This window comes from Pleurodeles waltl, unplaced genomic scaffold (genome assembly GCF_031143425.1).
Source record: "Pleurodeles waltl isolate 20211129_DDA unplaced genomic scaffold, aPleWal1.hap1.20221129 scaffold_69, whole genome shotgun sequence".
Taxonomy (NCBI): Eukaryota; Metazoa; Chordata; class Amphibia; order Caudata; family Salamandridae; genus Pleurodeles; species Pleurodeles waltl.
The window spans coordinates 1,352,870-1,369,986 of NW_027150390.1; the positions used below are offsets into that span (position 1 = coordinate 1,352,870).

Consider the following 17,117-nt stretch of genomic DNA (forward strand, 5'->3'; position numbering starts at 1 on the left):
GGGCTTGCCCGGTATGAGCGTTTGGGAGCGTTCGGGACGTGAGTGGACTTAGGACTGGAAGTTCTGTCCATTCGAAGCAGCCAACCTTCCTGCTGCAGACAGGGGCTGTTCCCTTGGGTTTCTTTCACCTTGCTCTCGGATAAATTTGGTTGTATGCTGCAGTTGCCTGCGATGACTACAAGGTGGCGCTGCTTTCAGGTAAGAGCACAAATATGCAGAAAATGTTGGGGACTTTTGCCACATTTATCGGTGGTGGGTCTCGCACATTTTTTCCAGGGGAGAGATATTGACCTGAAACACTTTTTACTGCAGAGATGCTGCAGTTCTAAAGGCTGGTCGGGCAGAAGGGCTTAGCCGTTTCATTGCCTGCCCCCCTGCAGCCCATTTATTACCAGCAGTTGTGAGTGGTGACTGTTGTTTGTAAAATATAAAAATTTCAGGACATAGAAAGTCGCAGACGGGGCTTTTGGGATGCCTGCCTATGTCTTTGTTTATTATTTATCTAATAGCTGAGTAATCTGGTCAAGATATTTCTCTTTTTTTTAACATATTGCGATAGAATAGCTACAGCTTGCTTAATGTATAAATATTAGCACTGCGTTGGCCGGGAATCAAACCCGGGTCAACTGCTTGGAAGGCAGCTATGCTCACCACTATACCACCAACGCTCCATGGCATATGTTTTTTTTAAACTCTAGACATCACAACCCTGAGTTCAATGACTATATTGCACCAGTATCAGAGGTATTTTTGGTTTACAGACCAACATGAAAATCAGGAAAAAAGTTCTTGCAACTGCTAAGGAACTGGAGAATGAAACCAATGCAAAAGCTGCGCAGAAAAGGAGAAAGGGAAAGCAGCAGTTCAAATCATTGAAATAAGCATATATTGGCAGCAAGGGAAAAACAGCAGGGTAGAGAAAGAAAACAGCTCCACGAAATTCACAGGAGATTGATAATAGCAGGACAAAAAAAGGGAATAATAACGTTCCAAGCAGGCTCAGAAAGAAGTGCGAGGGTCCCATCTTTCTTTAATGGTCATAACTGTGCATCATTTCCTTTGAAGTGTAGGGTTGATTCTCTGACCATCTGTCTCCCTGACTTTGAGCAGAGACCGATAGTTGAGCAGTCTCTTCCCACAAAAAGCTGGCACAAGCCTGCTGTTTTCCGCTCTGGCAGCGTGGAATCGAGAGAGTGGTCCTCACAAGAAAAAAAAATCAATCCATGCTAGTAGAGGATGGTATTGATCCATCGACCTCGGGGTTATGGGCCCAGCACGCTTCCGCTGCGCCACTCTGCTTCCTGTTCAAAATGCTGTGGTTATGCAGATCAGGAGCCTTCAGAGGAGTGGCATGGGATCGCTGGAGCTATTCTGGCAGGGCTCTCACCTCATTTGCCTAAGAATGTCACAAGGCATGCTGGGTGCAGAAAATCTTCGCCTTCCCCTCTCACAGTCAGTCATAGGGGAAAGTCAAGGCCCTCTCAGTCACTAGCCATGTCACGCCTTTGTCAAGACAGAAGCACCCCCACCCGCTCCTTCTCTGTGATCCTGCGCTACCATGCTCAGGTTTTGGCCTTACCTGGGAGCCAGAGGTGCACCCGGTGAGGGCTTGCCCGGTATGAGCGTTTGGGAGTGTTCGGGACGTGAGTGGACTTAGGACTGGAAGTTCTGTCCATTCGAAGCAGCCAACCTTCCTGCTGCAGACAGGGGCTGTTCCCTTGGGTTTCTTTCACCTTGCTCTCGGATAAATTTGGTTGTATGCTGCAGTTGCCTGCGATGACTACAAGGTGGCGCTGCTTTCAGGTAAGAGCACAAATATGCAGAAAATGTTGGGGACCTTTGCCACATTTATCGGTGGTGGGTCTCGCACATTTTTTCCAGGGGAGAGATATTGACCTGAAACACTTTTTACTGCAGAGATGCTGCAGTTCTAAAGGCTGGTCGGGCAGAAGGGCTTAGCCGTTTCATTGCCTGCCCCCCTGCAGCCCATTTATTACCAGCAGTTGTGAGTGGTGACTGCTGTTTGTAAAATATAAAAATTTCAGGACATAGAAAGTCGCAGACGGGGCTTTTCGGATGCCTGCCTATGTCTTTGTTTATTATTTATCTAATAGCTGAGTAATCTGGTCAAGATATTTCTCTTTTTTTTAACATATTGCGTTAGAATAGCTACAGCTTGCTTAATGTATAAATATTAGCACTGCGTTGGCCGGGAATCGAACCCGGGTCAACTGCTTGGAAGGCAGCTATGCTCACCACTATACCACCAATGCTCCGTGGCATATGTTTTTTTTAAACTCTAGACATCACAATCCTGAGTTCAATGACTATATTGCACCAGTATCAGAGGTATTTTTGGTTTACAGACCAACATGAAAATCAGGAATAAAGTTCTTGCAACTGCTAAGGAACTGGAGATTGAAACCAATGCAAAAGCTGCGCGGAAAAGGAGAAAGGGAAAGCAGCAGTTCAAATCATTGAAATAAGCATATATTGGCAGCAAGGGAAAAACAGCAGGGTAGAGAAAGAAAACAGCTCCACGAAATTCACAGGAGATTGATAATAGCAGGACAAAAAAAGGGAATAATAACGTTCCAAGCAGCCTCAGAAAGAAGTGCGAGGGTCCCATCTTTCGTTAATGGTCATAACTGTGCATCATTTTCTTTGAAGTGTAGGGTTGATTCTCTGACAATCTGTCTCCCTGACTTTGAGCAGAGACCGATAGTTGAGCAGTCTCTTCCCACAAAAAGCTGGCACAAGCCTGCTTTTTTCCGCTCTGGCAGCGTGGAAACGAGAGAGTGGTCCTCACAAGAAAAAAAATCAATCCATGCTAGCAGAGGATGGTTTCGATCCATCGACCTCTGGGTTATGGGCCCAGCACGCTTCCGCTGCGCCACTCTGCTTCCTGCTCAAAATGCTGTGGTTATGCAGATCAGGAGCCTTCAGAGGAGTGGCATGGGATCGCTGGAGCTATTCTGGCAGGGCTCTCACCTCATTTGCCTAAGAATGTCACAAGGCATGCTGGGTGCAGAAAATCTTCGCCTTCCCCTCTCACAGTCAGTCATAGGGGAAAGTCAAGGCCCTCTCAGTCACTAGCCATGTCACGCCTTTGTCAAGACAGAAGCACCCCCACCCGCTCCTTCTCTGTGATCCTGCGCTACCATGCTCAGGTTTTGGCCTTACCTGGGAGCCAGAGGTGCACCCGGTGAGGGCTTGCCTGGTATGAGCGTTTGGGAGCGTTCGGGACGTGAGTGGACTTTGGACTGGAAGTTCTGTCCATTCGAAGCAGCCAACCTTCCTGCTGCAGACAGGGGCTGTTCCCTTGGGTTTCTTTCACCTTGCTCTCGGATAATTTGGTTGTATGCTGCAGTTGCCTGCGATGACTACAAGGTGGCGCTGCTTTCAGGTAAGAGCCCAAATATGCAGAAAATGTTGGGGACTTTTGCCACATTTATCGGTGGTGGGTCTCGCACATTTTTTCCAGGGGAGAGATATTGACCTGAAACACTTTTTACTGCAGAGATGCTGCAGTTCTAAAGGCTGGTCGGGCAGAAGGGCTTAGCCGTTTCATTGCCTGCCCCCCTGCAGCCCATTTATTACCAGCAGTTGTGAGTGGTGACTGCTGTTTGTAAAATATAAAAATTTCAGGACATAGAAAGTCGCAGACGGGGCTTTTGGGATGCCTGCCTATGTCTTTGTTTATTATTTATCTAATAGCTGAGTAATCTGGTCAAGATATTTCTCTTTTTTTTAACATATTGCGTTAGAATAGCTACAGCTTGCTTAATGTATAAATATTAGCCCTGCGTTGGCCGGGAATCAAACCCGGGTCAATTGCTTGGAAGGCAGCTATGCTCACCACTATACCACCAACGCTCCATGGCATATGTTTTTTTTAAACTCTAGACATCACAACCCTGAGTTCAATGACTATATTGCACCAGTATCAGAGGTATTTTTGGTTTACAGACCAACATGAAAATCAGGAAAAAAGTTCTTGCAACTGCTAAGGAACTGGAGATTGAAACCAATGCAAAAGCTGCGCAGAAAAGGAGAAAGGGAAAGCAGCAGTTCAAATCATTGAAATAAGCATATATTGGCAGCAAGGGAAAAACAGCAGGGTAGAGAAAGAAAACAGCTCCACGAAATTCACAGGAGATTGATAATAGCAGGACAAAAAAAGGGAATAATAACGTTCCAAGCAGGCTCAGAAAGAAGTGCGAAGGTCCCATCTTTCTTTAATGGTCATAACTGTGCATCATTTCCTTTGAAGTGTAGGGTTGATTCTCTGACCATCTGTCTCCCTGACTTTGAGCAGAGACCGATAGTTGAGCAGTCTCTTCCCACAAAAAGCTGGCACAAGCCTGCTGTTTTCCGCTCTGGCAGCGTGGAAACGAGAGAGTGGTCCTCACAAGAAAAAAAATCAATCCATGCTAGCAGAGGATGGTTTCGATCCATCGACCTCTGGGTTATGGGCCCAGTACGCTTCCGCTGCGCCACTCTGCTTCCTGTTCAAAATGCTGTGGTTATGCAGATCAGGAGCCTTCAGAGGAGTGGCATGGGATCGCTGGAGCTATTCTGGCAGGGCTCTCACCTCATTTGCCTAAGAATGTCACAAGGCATGCTGGGTGCAGAAAATCTTCGCCTTCCCCTCTCACAGTCAGTCATAGGGGAAAGTCAAGGCCCTCTCAGTCACTAGCCATGTCACGCCTTTGTCAAGACAGAAGCACCCCCACCCGCTCCTTCTCTGTGATCCTGTGCTACCATGCTCAGGTTTTGACCTTACCTGGGAGCCAGAGGTGCACCCGGTGAGGGCTTGCCCGGTATGAGCGTTTGGGAGCGTTCGGGACGTGAGTGGACTTAGGACTGGAAGTTCTGTCCATTCGAAGCAGCCAACATTCCTGCTGCAGACAGGGGCTGTTCCCTTGGGTTTCTTTCACCTTGCTCTCGGATAAATTTGGTTGTATGCTGCAGTTGCCTGCGATGACTACAAGGTGGCGCTGCTTTCAGGTAAGAGCACAAATATGCAGAAAATGTTGGGGACTTTTGCCACATTTATCGGTGGTGGGTCTCGCACATTTTTTCCAGGGGAGAGATATTGACCTGAAACACTTTTTACTGCAGAGATGCTGCAGTTCTAAAGGCAGGTCGGGCAGAAGGGCTTAGCCGTTTCATTGCCTGCCCCCCTGCAGCCCATTTATTACCAGCAGTTGTGAGTGGTGACTGCTGTTTGTAAAATATAAAAATTTCAGGACATAGAAAGTCGCAGACGGGGCTTTTGGGATGCCTGCCTATGTCTTTGTTTATTATTTATCTAATAGCTGAGTAATCTGGTCAAGATATTTCTCTTTTTTTAACATATTGCGTTAGAATAGCTACAGCTTGCTTAATGTATAAATATTAGCACTGCGTTGGCCGGGAATCAAACCCGGGTCAACTGCTTGGAAGGCAGCTATGCTCACCACTATACCACCAACGCTCCGTGGCATATGTTTTTTTAAAACTCTAGACATCACAACCCTGAGTTCAATGACTATATTGCACCAGAGGTATCAGAGGTATTTTTGGTTTACAGACCAACATGAAAATCAGGAAAAAAGTTCTTGCAACTGCTAAGGAACTGGAGATTGAAACCAATGCAAAAGCTGCGCAGAAAAGGAGAAAGGGAAAGCAGCAGTTCAAATCATTGAAATAAGCATATATTGGCAGCAAGGGAAAAACAGCAGGGTAGAGAAAGAAAACAGCTCCACGAAATTCACAGGAGATTGATAATAGCAGGACAAAAAAAGGGAATAATAACGTTCCAAGCAGGCTCAGAAAGAAGTGCGAGGGTCCCATCTTTCTTTAATGGTCATAACTGTGCATCATTTCCTTTGAAGTGTAGGGTTGATTCTCTGACCATCTGTCTCCCTGACTTTGAGCAGAGACCGATAGTTGAGCAGTCTCTTCCCACAAAAAGCTGGCACAAGCCTGCTGTTTTCCGCTCTGGCAGCGTGGAAACGAGAGAGTGGTCCTCACAAGAAAAAAAATCAATCCATGCTAGCAGAGGATGGTTTTGATCCATCGACCTCTGGGTTATGGGCCCAGCACGCTTCCGCTGCGCCACTCTGCTTCCTGTTCAAAATGCTGTGGTTATGCAGATCAGGAGCCTTCAGAGGAGTGGCATGGGATCGCTGGAGCTATTCTGGCAGGGCTCTCACCTCATTTGCCTAAGAATGTCACAAGGCATGCTGGGTGCAGAAAATCTTCGCCTTCCCCTCTCACAGTCAGTCATAGGGGAAAGTCAAGGCCCTCTCAGTCACTAGCCATGTCACGCCTTTGTCAAGACAGAAGCACCCCCACCCGCTCCTTCTCTGTGATCCTGCGCTACCATGCTCAGGTTTTGGCCTTACCTGGGAGCCAGAGGTGCACCCGGTGAGGGCTGAGCGTTTGGGAGCGTTCGGGACGTGAGTGGACTTAGGACTGGAAGTTCTGTCCATTCGAAGCAGCCAACCTTCCTGCTGCAGACAGGGGCTGTTCCCTTGGGTTTCTTTCACCTTGCTCTCGGATAAATTTGGTTGTATGCTGCAGTTGCCTGCGATGACTACAAGGTGGCGCTGCTTTCAGGTAAGAGCACAAATATGCAGAAAATGTTGGGGACTTTTGCCACATTTATCGGTGGTGGGTCTCGCACATTTTTTCCAGGGGAGAGATATTGACCTGAAACACTTTTTACTGCAGAGATGCTGCAGTTCTAAAGGCTGGTCGGGCAGAAGAGCTTAGCCGTTTCATTGCCTGCCCCCCTGCAGCCCATTTATTACCAGCAGTTGTGAGTGGTGACTGCTGTTTGTAAAATATAAAAATTTCAGGACATAGAAAGTCGCAGACGGGGCTTTTCGGATGCCTGCCTATGTCTTTGTTTATTATTTATCTAATAGCTGAGTAATCTGGTCAAGATATTTCTCTTTTTTTTAACATATTGCGTTAGAATAGCTACAGCTTGCTTAATGTATAAATATTAGCACTGCGTTGGCTGGGAATCGAACCCGGGTCAACTGCTTGGAAGGCAGCTATGCTCACCACTATACCACCAATGCTCCGTGGCATATGTTTTTTTTAAACTCTAGACATCACAATCCTGAGTTCAATTACTATATTGCACCAGTATCAGAGGTATTTTTGTTTTACAGACCAACATGAAAATCAGGAATAAAGTTCTTGCAACTGCTAAGGAACTGGAGATTGAAACCAATGCAAAAGCTGCGCAGAAAAGGAGAAAGGGAAAGCAGCAGTTCAAATCATTGAAATAAGCATATATTGGCAGCAAGGGAAAAACAGCAGGGTAGAGAAAGAAAACAGCTCCACGAAATTCACAGGAGATTGATAATAGCAGGACAAAAAAAGGGAATAATAACGTTCCAAGCAGGCTCAGAAAGAAGTGCGAGGGTCCCATCTTTCGTTAATGGTCATAACTGTGCATCATTTTCTTTGAAGTGTAGGGTTGATTCTCTGACAATCTGTCTCCCTGACTTTGAGCAGAGACCGATAGTTGAGCAGTCTCTTCCCACAAAAAGCTGGCACAAGCCTGCTTTTTTCCGCTCTGGCAGCGTGGAAACGAGAGAGTGGTCCTCACAAGAAAAAAAATCAATCCATGCTAGCAGAGGATGGTTTCGATCCATCGACCTCTGGGTTATGGGCCCAGCACGCTTCCGCTGCGCCACTCTGCTTCCTGCTCAAAATGCTGTGGTTATGCAGATCAGGAGCCTTCAGAGGAGTGGCATGGGATCGCTGGAGCTATTCTGGCAGGGCTCTCACCTCATTTGCCTAAGAATGTCACAAGGCATGCTGGGTGCAGAAAATCTTCGCCTTCCCCTCTCACAGTCAGTCATAGGGGAAAGTCAAGGCCCTCTCAGTCACTAGCCATGTCACGCCTTTGTCAAGACAGAAGCACCCCCACCCGCTCCTTCTCTGTGATCCTGCGCTACCATGCTCAGGTTTTGGCCTTACCTGGGAGCCAGAGGTGCACCCGGTGAGGGCTTGCCTGGTATGAGCGTTTGGGAGTGTTCGGGACGTGAGTGGACTTTGGACTGGAAGTTCTGTCCATTCGAAGCAGCCAACCTTCCTGCTGCAGACAGGGGCTGTTCCCTTGGGTTTCTTTCACCTTGCTCTCGGATAATTTGGTTGTATGCTGCAGTTGCCTGCGATGACTACAAGGTGGCGCTGCTTTCAGGTAAGAGCACAAATATGCAGAAAATGTTGGGGACTTTTGCCACATTTATCGGTGGTGGGTCTCGCACATTTTTTCCAGGGGAGAGATATTGACCTGAAACACTTTTTACTGCAGAGATGCTGCAGTTCTAAAGGCTGGTCGGGCAGAAGGGCTTAGCCGTTTCATTGCCTGCCCCCCTGCAGCCCATTTATTACCAGCAGTTGTGAGTGGTGACTGCTGTTTGTAAAATATAAAAATTTCAGGACATAGAAAGTCGCAGACGGGGCTTTTGGGATGCCTGCCTATGTCTTTGTTTATTATTTATCTAATAGCTGAGTAATCTGGTCAAGATATTTCTCTTTTTTTTAACATATTGCGTTAGAATAGCTACAGCTTGCTTAATGTATAAATATTAGCACTGCGTTGGCCGGGAATCAAACCCGGGTCAACTGCTTGGAAGGCAGCTATGCTCACCACTATACCACCAACGCTCCATGGCATATGTTTTTTTTAAACTCTAGACATCACAACCATGAGTTCAATGACTATATTGCACCAGTATCAGAGGTATTTTTGGTTTACAGACCAACATGAAAATCAGGAAAAAAGTTCTTGCATCTGCTAAGGAACTGGAGATTGAAACCAATGCAAAAGCTGTGCAGAAAAGGAGAAAGGGAAAGCAGCAGTTCAAATCATTGAAATAAGCATATATTGGCAGCAAGGGAAAAACAGCAGGGTAGAGAAAGAAAACAGCTCCACGAAATTCACAGGAGATTGATAATAGCAGGACAAAAAAAGGGAATAATAACGTTCCAAGCAGGCTCAGAAAGAAGTGCGAGGGTCCCATCTTTCTTTAATGGTCATAACTGTGCATCATTTCCTTTGAAGTGTAGGGTTGATTCTCTGACCATCTGTCTCCCTGACTTTGAGCAGAGACCGATAGTTGAGCAGTCTCCTCCCACAAAAAGCTGGCACAAGCCTGCTGTTTTCCGCTCTGGCAGCGTGGAAACGAGAGAGTGGTCCTCACAAGAAAAAAAATCCATCCATGCTAGAAGAGGATGGTTTTGATCCATCAACCTCTGGGTTATGGGCCCAGCACGCTTCACCTGCGCCACTCTGCTTCCTGTTCAAAATGCTGTGGTTATGCAGATCAGGAGCCTTCAGAGGAGTGGCATGGGATCGCTGGAGCTATTCTGGCAGGGCTCTCACCTCATTTGCCTAAGAATGTCACAAGGCATGCTGGGTGCAGAAAATCTTCGCCTTCCCCTCTCACAGTCAGTCATAGGGGAAAGTCAAGGCCCTCTCAGTCACTAGCCATGTCACGCCTTTGTCAAGACAGAAGCACCCCCACCCGCTCCTTCTCTGTGATCCTGCGCTACCATGCTCAGGTTTTGGCCTTACCTGGGAGCCAGAGGTGCACCCGGTGAGGGCTGAGCGTTTGGGAGCGTTCGGGACGTGAGTGGACTTAGGACTGGAAGTTCTGTCCATTCGAAGCAGCCAACCTTCCTGCTGCAGACAGGGGCTGTTCCCTTGGGTTTCTTTCACCTTGCTCTCGGATAAATTTGGTTGTATGCTGCAGTTGCCTGCGATGACTACAAGGTGGCGCTGCTTTCAGGTAAGAGCACAAATATGCAGAAAATGTTGGGGACTTTTGCCACATTTATCGGTGGTGGGTCTCGCACATTTTTTCCAGGGGAGAGATATTGACCTGAAACACTTTTTACTGCAGAGATGCTGCAGTTCTAAAGGCTGGTCGGGCAGAAGAGCTTAGCCGTTTCATTGCCTGCCCCCCTGCAGCCCATTTATTACCAGCAGTTGTGAGTGGTGACTGCTGTTTGTAAAATATAAAAATTTCAGGACATAGAAAGTCGCAGACGGGGCTTTTCGGATGCCTGCCTATGTCTTTGTTTATTATTTATCTAATAGCTGAGTAATCTGGTCAAGATATTTCTCTTTTTTTTAACATATTGCGTTAGAATAGCTACAGCTTGCTTAATGTATAAATATTAGCACTGCGTTGGCTGGGAATCGAACCCGGGTCAACTGCTTGGAAGGCAGCTATGCTCACCACTATACCACCAATGCTCCGTGGCATATGTTTTTTTTAAACTCTAGACATCACAATCCTGAGTTCAATTACTATATTGCACCAGTATCAGAGGTATTTTTGTTTTACAGACCAACATGAAAATCAGGAATAAAGTTCTTGCAACTGCTAAGGAACTGGAGATTGAAACCAATGCAAAAGCTGCGCAGAAAAGGAGAAAGGGAAAGCAGCAGTTCAAATCATTGAAATAAGCATATATTGGCAGCAAGGGAAAAACAGCAGGGTAGAGAAAGAAAACAGCTCCACGAAATTCACAGGAGATTGATAATAGCAGGACAAAAAAAGGGAATAATAACGTTCCAAGCAGGCTCAGAAAGAAGTGCGAGGGTCCCATCTTTCGTTAATGGTCATAACTGTGCATCATTTTCTTTGAAGTGTAGGGTTGATTCTCTGACAATCTGTCTCCCTGACTTTGAGCAGAGACCGATAGTTGAGCAGTCTCTTCCCACAAAAAGCTGGCACAAGCCTGCTTTTTTCCGCTCTGGCAGCGTGGAAACGAGAGAGTGGTCCTCACAAGAAAAAAAATCAATCCATGCTAGCAGAGGATGGTTTCGATCCATCGACCTCTGGGTTATGGGCCCAGCACGCTTCCGCTGCGCCACTCTGCTTCCTGCTCAAAATGCTGTGGTTATGCAGATCAGGAGCCTTCAGAGGAGTGGCATGGGATCGCTGGAGCTATTCTGGCAGGGCTCTCACCTCATTTGCCTAAGAATGTCACAAGGCATGCTGGGTGCAGAAAATCTTCGCCTTCCCCTCTCACAGTCAGTCATAGGGGAAAGTCAAGGCCCTCTCAGTCACTAGCCATGTCACGCCTTTGTCAAGACAGAAGCACCCCCACCCGCTCCTTCTCTGTGATCCTGCGCTACCATGCTCAGGTTTTGGCCTTACCTGGGAGCCAGAGGTGCACCCGGTGAGGGCTTGCCTGGTATGAGCGTTTGGGAGTGTTCGGGACGTGAGTGGACTTTGGACTGGAAGTTCTGTCCATTCGAAGCAGCCAACCTTCCTGCTGCAGACAGGGGCTGTTCCCTTGGGTTTCTTTCACCTTGCTCTCGGATAATTTGGTTGTATGCTGCAGTTGCCTGCGATGACTACAAGGTGGCGCTGCTTTCAGGTAAGAGCACAAATATGCAGAAAATGTTGGGGACTTTTGCCACATTTATCGGTGGTGGGTCTCGCACATTTTTTCCAGGGGAGAGATATTGACCTGAAACACTTTTTACTGCAGAGATGCTGCAGTTCTAAAGGCTGGTCGGGCAGAAGGGCTTAGCCGTTTCATTGCCTGCCCCCCTGCAGCCCATTTATTACCAGCAGTTGTGAGTGGTGACTGCTGTTTGTAAAATATAAAAATTTCAGGACATAGAAAGTCGCAGACGGGGCTTTTGGGATGCCTGCCTATGTCTTTGTTTATTATTTATCTAATAGCTGAGTAATCTGGTCAAGATATTTCTCTTTTTTTTAACATATTGCGTTAGAATAGCTACAGCTTGCTTAATGTATAAATATTAGCACTGCGTTGGCCGGGAATCAAACCCGGGTCAACTGCTTGGAAGGCAGCTATGCTCACCACTATACCACCAACGCTCCATGGCATATGTTTTTTTTAAACTCTAGACATCACAACCATGAGTTCAATGACTATATTGCACCAGTATCAGAGGTATTTTTGGTTTACAGACCAACATGAAAATCAGGAAAAAAGTTCTTGCATCTGCTAAGGAACTGGAGATTGAAACCAATGCAAAAGCTGTGCAGAAAAGGAGAAAGGGAAAGCAGCAGTTCAAATCATTGAAATAAGCATATATTGGCAGCAAGGGAAAAACAGCAGGGTAGAGAAAGAAAACAGCTCCACGAAATTCACAGGAGATTGATAATAGCAGGACAAAAAAAGGGAATAATAACGTTCCAAGCAGGCTCAGAAAGAAGTGCGAGGGTCCCATCTTTCTTTAATGGTCATAACTGTGCATCATTTCCTTTGAAGTGTAGGGTTGATTCTCTGACCATCTGTCTCCCTGACTTTGAGCAGAGACCGATAGTTGAGCAGTCTCCTCCCACAAAAAGCTGGCACAAGCCTGCTGTTTTCCGCTCTGGCAGCGTGGAAACGAGAGAGTGGTCCTCACAAGAAAAAAAATCCATCCATGCTAGAAGAGGATGGTTTTGATCCATCAACCTCTGGGTTATGGGCCCAGCACGCTTCACCTGCGCCACTCTGCTTCCTGTTCAAAATGCTGTGGTTATGCAGATCAGGAGCCTTCAGAGGAGTGGCATGGGATCGCTGGAGCTATTCTGGCAGGGCTCTCACCTCATTTGCCTAAGAATGTCACAAGGCATGCTGGGTGCAGAAAATCTTCGCCTTCCCCTCTCACAGTCAGTCATAGGGGAAAGTCAAGGCCCTCTTAGTCACTAGCCATGTCACGCCTTTGTCAAGACAGAAGCACCCCCACCCGCTCCTTCTCTGTGATCCTGCGCTACCATGCTCAGGTTTTGGCCTTACCTGGGAGCCAGAGGTGCACCCGGTGAGGGCTGAGCGTTTGGGAGCGTTCGGGACGTGAGTGGACTTAGGACTGGAAGTTCTGTCAATTCGAAGCAGCCAACCTTCCTGCTGCAGACAGGGGCTGTTCCCTTGGGTTTCTTTCACCTTGCTCTCGGATAAATTTGGTTGTATGCTGCAGTTGCCTGCGATGACTACAAGGTGGCGCTGCTTTCAGGTAAGAGCACAAATATGCAGAAAATGTTGGGGACTTTTGCCACATTTATCGGTGGTGGGTCTCGCACATTTTTTCCAGGGGAGAGATATTGACCTGAAACACTTTTTACTGCAGAGATGCTGCAGTTCTAAATGCTGGTCGGGCAGAATGGCTTAGCCGTTTCATTGCCTGCCCCCCTGCAGCCCATTTATTACCAGCAGTTGTGAGTGGTGACTGCTGTTTGTAAAATATAAAAATTTCAGGACATAGAAAGTCGCAGACGGGGCTTTTGGGATGCCTGCCTATGTCTTTGTTTATTATTTATCTAATAGCTGAGTAATCTGGTCAAGATATTTCTCTTTTTTTTAACATATTGCGTTAGAATAGCTACAGCTTGCTTAATGTATAAATATTAGCACTGCGTTGGCTGGGAATCAAACCCGGGTCAACTGCTTGGAAGGCAGCTATGCTCACCACTATACCACCAACGCTCCATGGCATATGCTTTTTTTAAACTCTAGACATCACAACCCTGAGTTCAATGACTATATTGCACCAGTATCAGAGGTATTTTTGGTTTACAGACCAACATGAAAATCAGGAAAAAATTTCTTGCAACTTCTAAGGAACTGGAGATTGAAACCAATGCAAAAGCTGCGCAGAAAAGGAGAAAGGGAAAGCAGCAGTTCAAATCATTGAAATAAGCATATATTGGCAGCAAGGGAAAAACAGCAGGGTAGAGAAAGAAAACAGCTCCACGAAATTCACAGGAGATTGATAATAGCAGGACAAAAAAAGGGAATAATAACGTTCCAAGCAGCCTCAGAAAGAAGTGCGAGGGTCCCATCTTTCGTTAATGGTCATAACTGTGCATCATTTCCTTTGAAGTGTAGGGTTGATTCTCTGACCATCTGTCTCCCTGACTTTGAGCAGAGACCGATAGTTGAGCAGTCTCTTCCCACAAAAAGCCGGCACAAGCCTGCTTTTTTCTGCTCTGGCAGCGTGGAAACGAAAGAGTGGTCCTCACAAGAAAAAAAATCAATCCATGCTAGCAGAGGATGGTTTTGATCCATCGACCTCTGGGTTATGGGCCCAGCACGCTTCCGCTGCGCCACTCTGCTTCCTGCTCAAAATGCTGTGGTTATGCAGATCAGGAGCCTTCAGAGGAGTGGCATGGGATCGCTGGAGCTATTCTGGCAGGGCTCTCACCTCATTTGCCTAAGAATGTCACAAGGCATGCTGGGTGCAGAAAATCTTCGCCTTCCCCTCTCACAGTCAGTCATAGGGGAAAGTCAAGGCCCTCTCAGTCACTAGCCATGTCACGCCTTTGTCAAGACAGAAGCACCCCCACCCGCTCCTTCTCTGTGATCCTGCGCTACCATGCTCAGGTTTTGGCCTTACCTGGGAGCCAGAGGTGCACCCGGTGAGGGCTTGCCCGGTATGAGCGTTTGGGAGCGTTCGGGACGTGAGTGGACTTAGGACTGGAAGTTCTGTCCATTCGAAGCAGCCAACCTTCCTGCTGCAGACAGGGGCTGTTCCCTTGGGTTTCTTTCACCTTGCTCTCGGATAAATTTGGTTGTATGCTGCAGTTGCCTGCGATGACTACAAGGTGGCGCTGCTTTCAGGTAAGAGCACAAATATGCATAAAATGTTGGGGACTTTTGCCACATTTATCGGTGGTGGGTCTCGCACATTTTTTCCAGGGGAGAGATATTGACCTGAAACACTTTTTACTGCAGAGATGCTGCAGTTCTAAAGGCTGGTCGGGCAGAAGGGCTTAGCCGTTTCATTGCCTGCCCCCTGCAGCCCATTTATTACCAGCAGTTGTGAGTGGTGACTGCTGTTTGTAAAATATAAAAATTTCAGGACATAGAAAGTCGCAGACGGGGCTTTTGGGATGCCTGCCTATGTCTTTGTTTATTATTTATCTAATAGCTGAGTAATCTGGTCAAGATATTTCTCTTTTTTTTAACATATTGCGTTAGAATAGCTACAGCTTGCTTAATGTATAAATATTAGCACTGCGTTGGCCGGGAATCAAACCCGGGTCAACTGCTTGGAAGGCAGCTATGCTCACCACTATACCACCAACGCTCCATGGCATATGCTTTTTTTAAACTCTAGACATCACAACCCTGAGTTCAATGACTATATTGCACCAGTATCAGAGGTATTTTTGGTTTACAGACCAACATGAAAATCAGGAAAAAAGTTCTTGCAACTGCTAAGGAACTGGAGATTGAAACCAATGCAAAAGCTGCGCAGAAAAGGAGAAAGGGAAAGCAGCAGTTCAAATCATTGAAATAAGCATATATTGGCAGCAAGGGAAAAACAGCAGGGTAGAGAAAGAAAACAGCTCCACGAAATTCACAGGAGATTGATAATAGCAGGACAAAAAAAGGGAATAATAACGTTCCAAGCAGCCTCAGAAAGAAGTGCGAGGGTCCCATCTTTCGTTAATGGTCATAACTGTGCATCATTTCCTTTGAAGTGTAGGGTTGATTCTCTGACCATCTGTCTCCCTGACTTTGAGCAGAGACCGATAGTTGAGCAGTCTCTTCCCACAAAAAGCCGGCACAAGCCTGCTTTTTTCTGCTCTGGCAGCGTGGAAACGAGAGAGTGGTCCTCACAAGAAAAAAAATCAATCCATGCTAGCAGAGGATGGTTTTGATCCATCGACCTCTGGGTTATGGGCCCAGCACGCTTCCGCTGCGCCACTCTGCTTCCTGCTCAAAATGCTGTGGTTATGCAGATCAGGAGCCTTCAGAGGAGTGGCATGGGATCGCTGGAGCTATTCTGGCAGGGCTCTCACCTCATTTGCCTAAGAATGTCACAAGGCATGCTGGGTGCAGAAAATCTTCGCCTTCCCCTCTCACAGTCAGTCATAGGGGAAAGTCAAGGCCCTCTCAGTCACTAGCCATGTCACGCCTTTGTCAAGACAGAAGCACCCCCACCCGCTCCTTCTCTGTGATCCTGCGCTACCATGCTCAGGTTTTGGCCTTACCTGGGAGCCAGAGGTGCACCCGGTGAGGGCTTGCCCGGTATGAGCGTTTGGGAGCATTCGGGACGTGAGTGGACTTAGGACTGGAAGTTCTGTCCATTCGAAGCAGCCAACCTTCCTGCTGCAGACAGGGGCTGTTCCCTTGGGTTTCTTTCACCTTGCTCTCGGATAAATTTGGTTGTATGCTGCAGTTGCCTGCGATGACTACAAGGTGGCGCTGCTTTCAGGTAAGAGCACAAATATGCAGAAAATGTTGGGGACTTTTGCCACATTTATCGGTGGTGGGTCTCGCACATTTTTTCCAGGGGAGAGATATTGACCTGAAACACTTTTTACTGCAGAGATGCTGCAGTTCTAAAGGCAGGTCGGGCAGAAGGGCTTAGCCGTTTCATTGCCTGCCCCCCTGCAGCCCATTTATTACCAGCAGTTGTGAGTGGTGACTGCTGTTTGTAAAATATAAAAATTTCAGGACATAGAAAGTCGCAGACGGGGCTTTTGGGATGCCTGCCTATGTCTTTGTTTATTATTTATCTAATAGCTGAGTAATCTGGTCAAGATATTTCTCTTTTTTTAACATATTGCGTTAGAATAGCTACAGCTTGCTTAATGTATAAATATTAGCACTGCGTTGGCCGGGAATCAAACCCGGGTCAACTGCTTGGAAGGCAGCTATGCTCACCACTATACCACCAACGCTCCGTGGCATATGTTTTTTTAAAACTCTAGACATCACAACCCTGAGTTCAATGACTATATTGCACCAGTATCAGAGGTATTTTTGGTTTACAGACCAACATGAAAATCAGGAAAAAAGTTCTTGCAACTGCTAAGGAACTGGAGATTGAAACCAATGCAAAAGCTGCGCAGAAAAGGAGAAAGGGAAAGCAGCAGTTCAAATCATTGAAATAAGCATATATTGGCAGCAAGGGAAAAACAGCAGGGTAGAGAAAGAAAACAGCTCCACGAAATTCACAGGAGATTGATAATAGCAGGACAAAAAAAGGGAATAATAACGTTCCAAGCAGGCTCAGAAAGAAGTGCGAGGGTCCCATCTTTCTTTAATGGTCATAACTGTGCATCATTTCCTTTGAAGTGTAGGGTTGATTCTCTGACCATCTGTCTCCCTGACTTTGAGCA

The 17,117-nt window shown here is 46.8% G+C and overlaps 6 non-coding genes across 6 annotated transcripts; all 6 read right to left on the reverse strand.

Annotated features, from left to right (window-relative positions):
- Positions 1-596: 596 nt before the first annotated feature.
- TRNAG-UCC (transfer RNA glycine (anticodon UCC)) lies at positions 597-668 on the reverse strand. The gene has a single exon. It is a non-coding gene; the product is annotated as a tRNA-Gly (tRNA).
- A 4,739-nt stretch (positions 669-5,407) lies between these two features.
- Positions 5,408-5,479, reverse strand: TRNAG-UCC (transfer RNA glycine (anticodon UCC)). The gene has a single exon. It is a non-coding gene; the product is annotated as a tRNA-Gly (tRNA).
- A 3,128-nt stretch (positions 5,480-8,607) lies between these two features.
- On the reverse strand, positions 8,608-8,679 carry TRNAG-UCC (transfer RNA glycine (anticodon UCC)). The gene has a single exon. It is a non-coding gene; the product is annotated as a tRNA-Gly (tRNA).
- Positions 8,680-11,804: 3,125 nt separating this feature from the next.
- On the reverse strand, positions 11,805-11,876 carry TRNAG-UCC (transfer RNA glycine (anticodon UCC)). Its single transcript has one exon. It is a non-coding gene; the product is annotated as a tRNA-Gly (tRNA).
- Positions 11,877-15,001: 3,125 nt separating this feature from the next.
- Positions 15,002-15,073, reverse strand: TRNAG-UCC (transfer RNA glycine (anticodon UCC)). The gene has a single exon. It is a non-coding gene; the product is annotated as a tRNA-Gly (tRNA).
- Positions 15,074-16,604: 1,531 nt separating this feature from the next.
- On the reverse strand, positions 16,605-16,676 carry TRNAG-UCC (transfer RNA glycine (anticodon UCC)). The gene has a single exon. It is a non-coding gene; the product is annotated as a tRNA-Gly (tRNA).
- Positions 16,677-17,117: the final 441 nt, after the last annotated feature.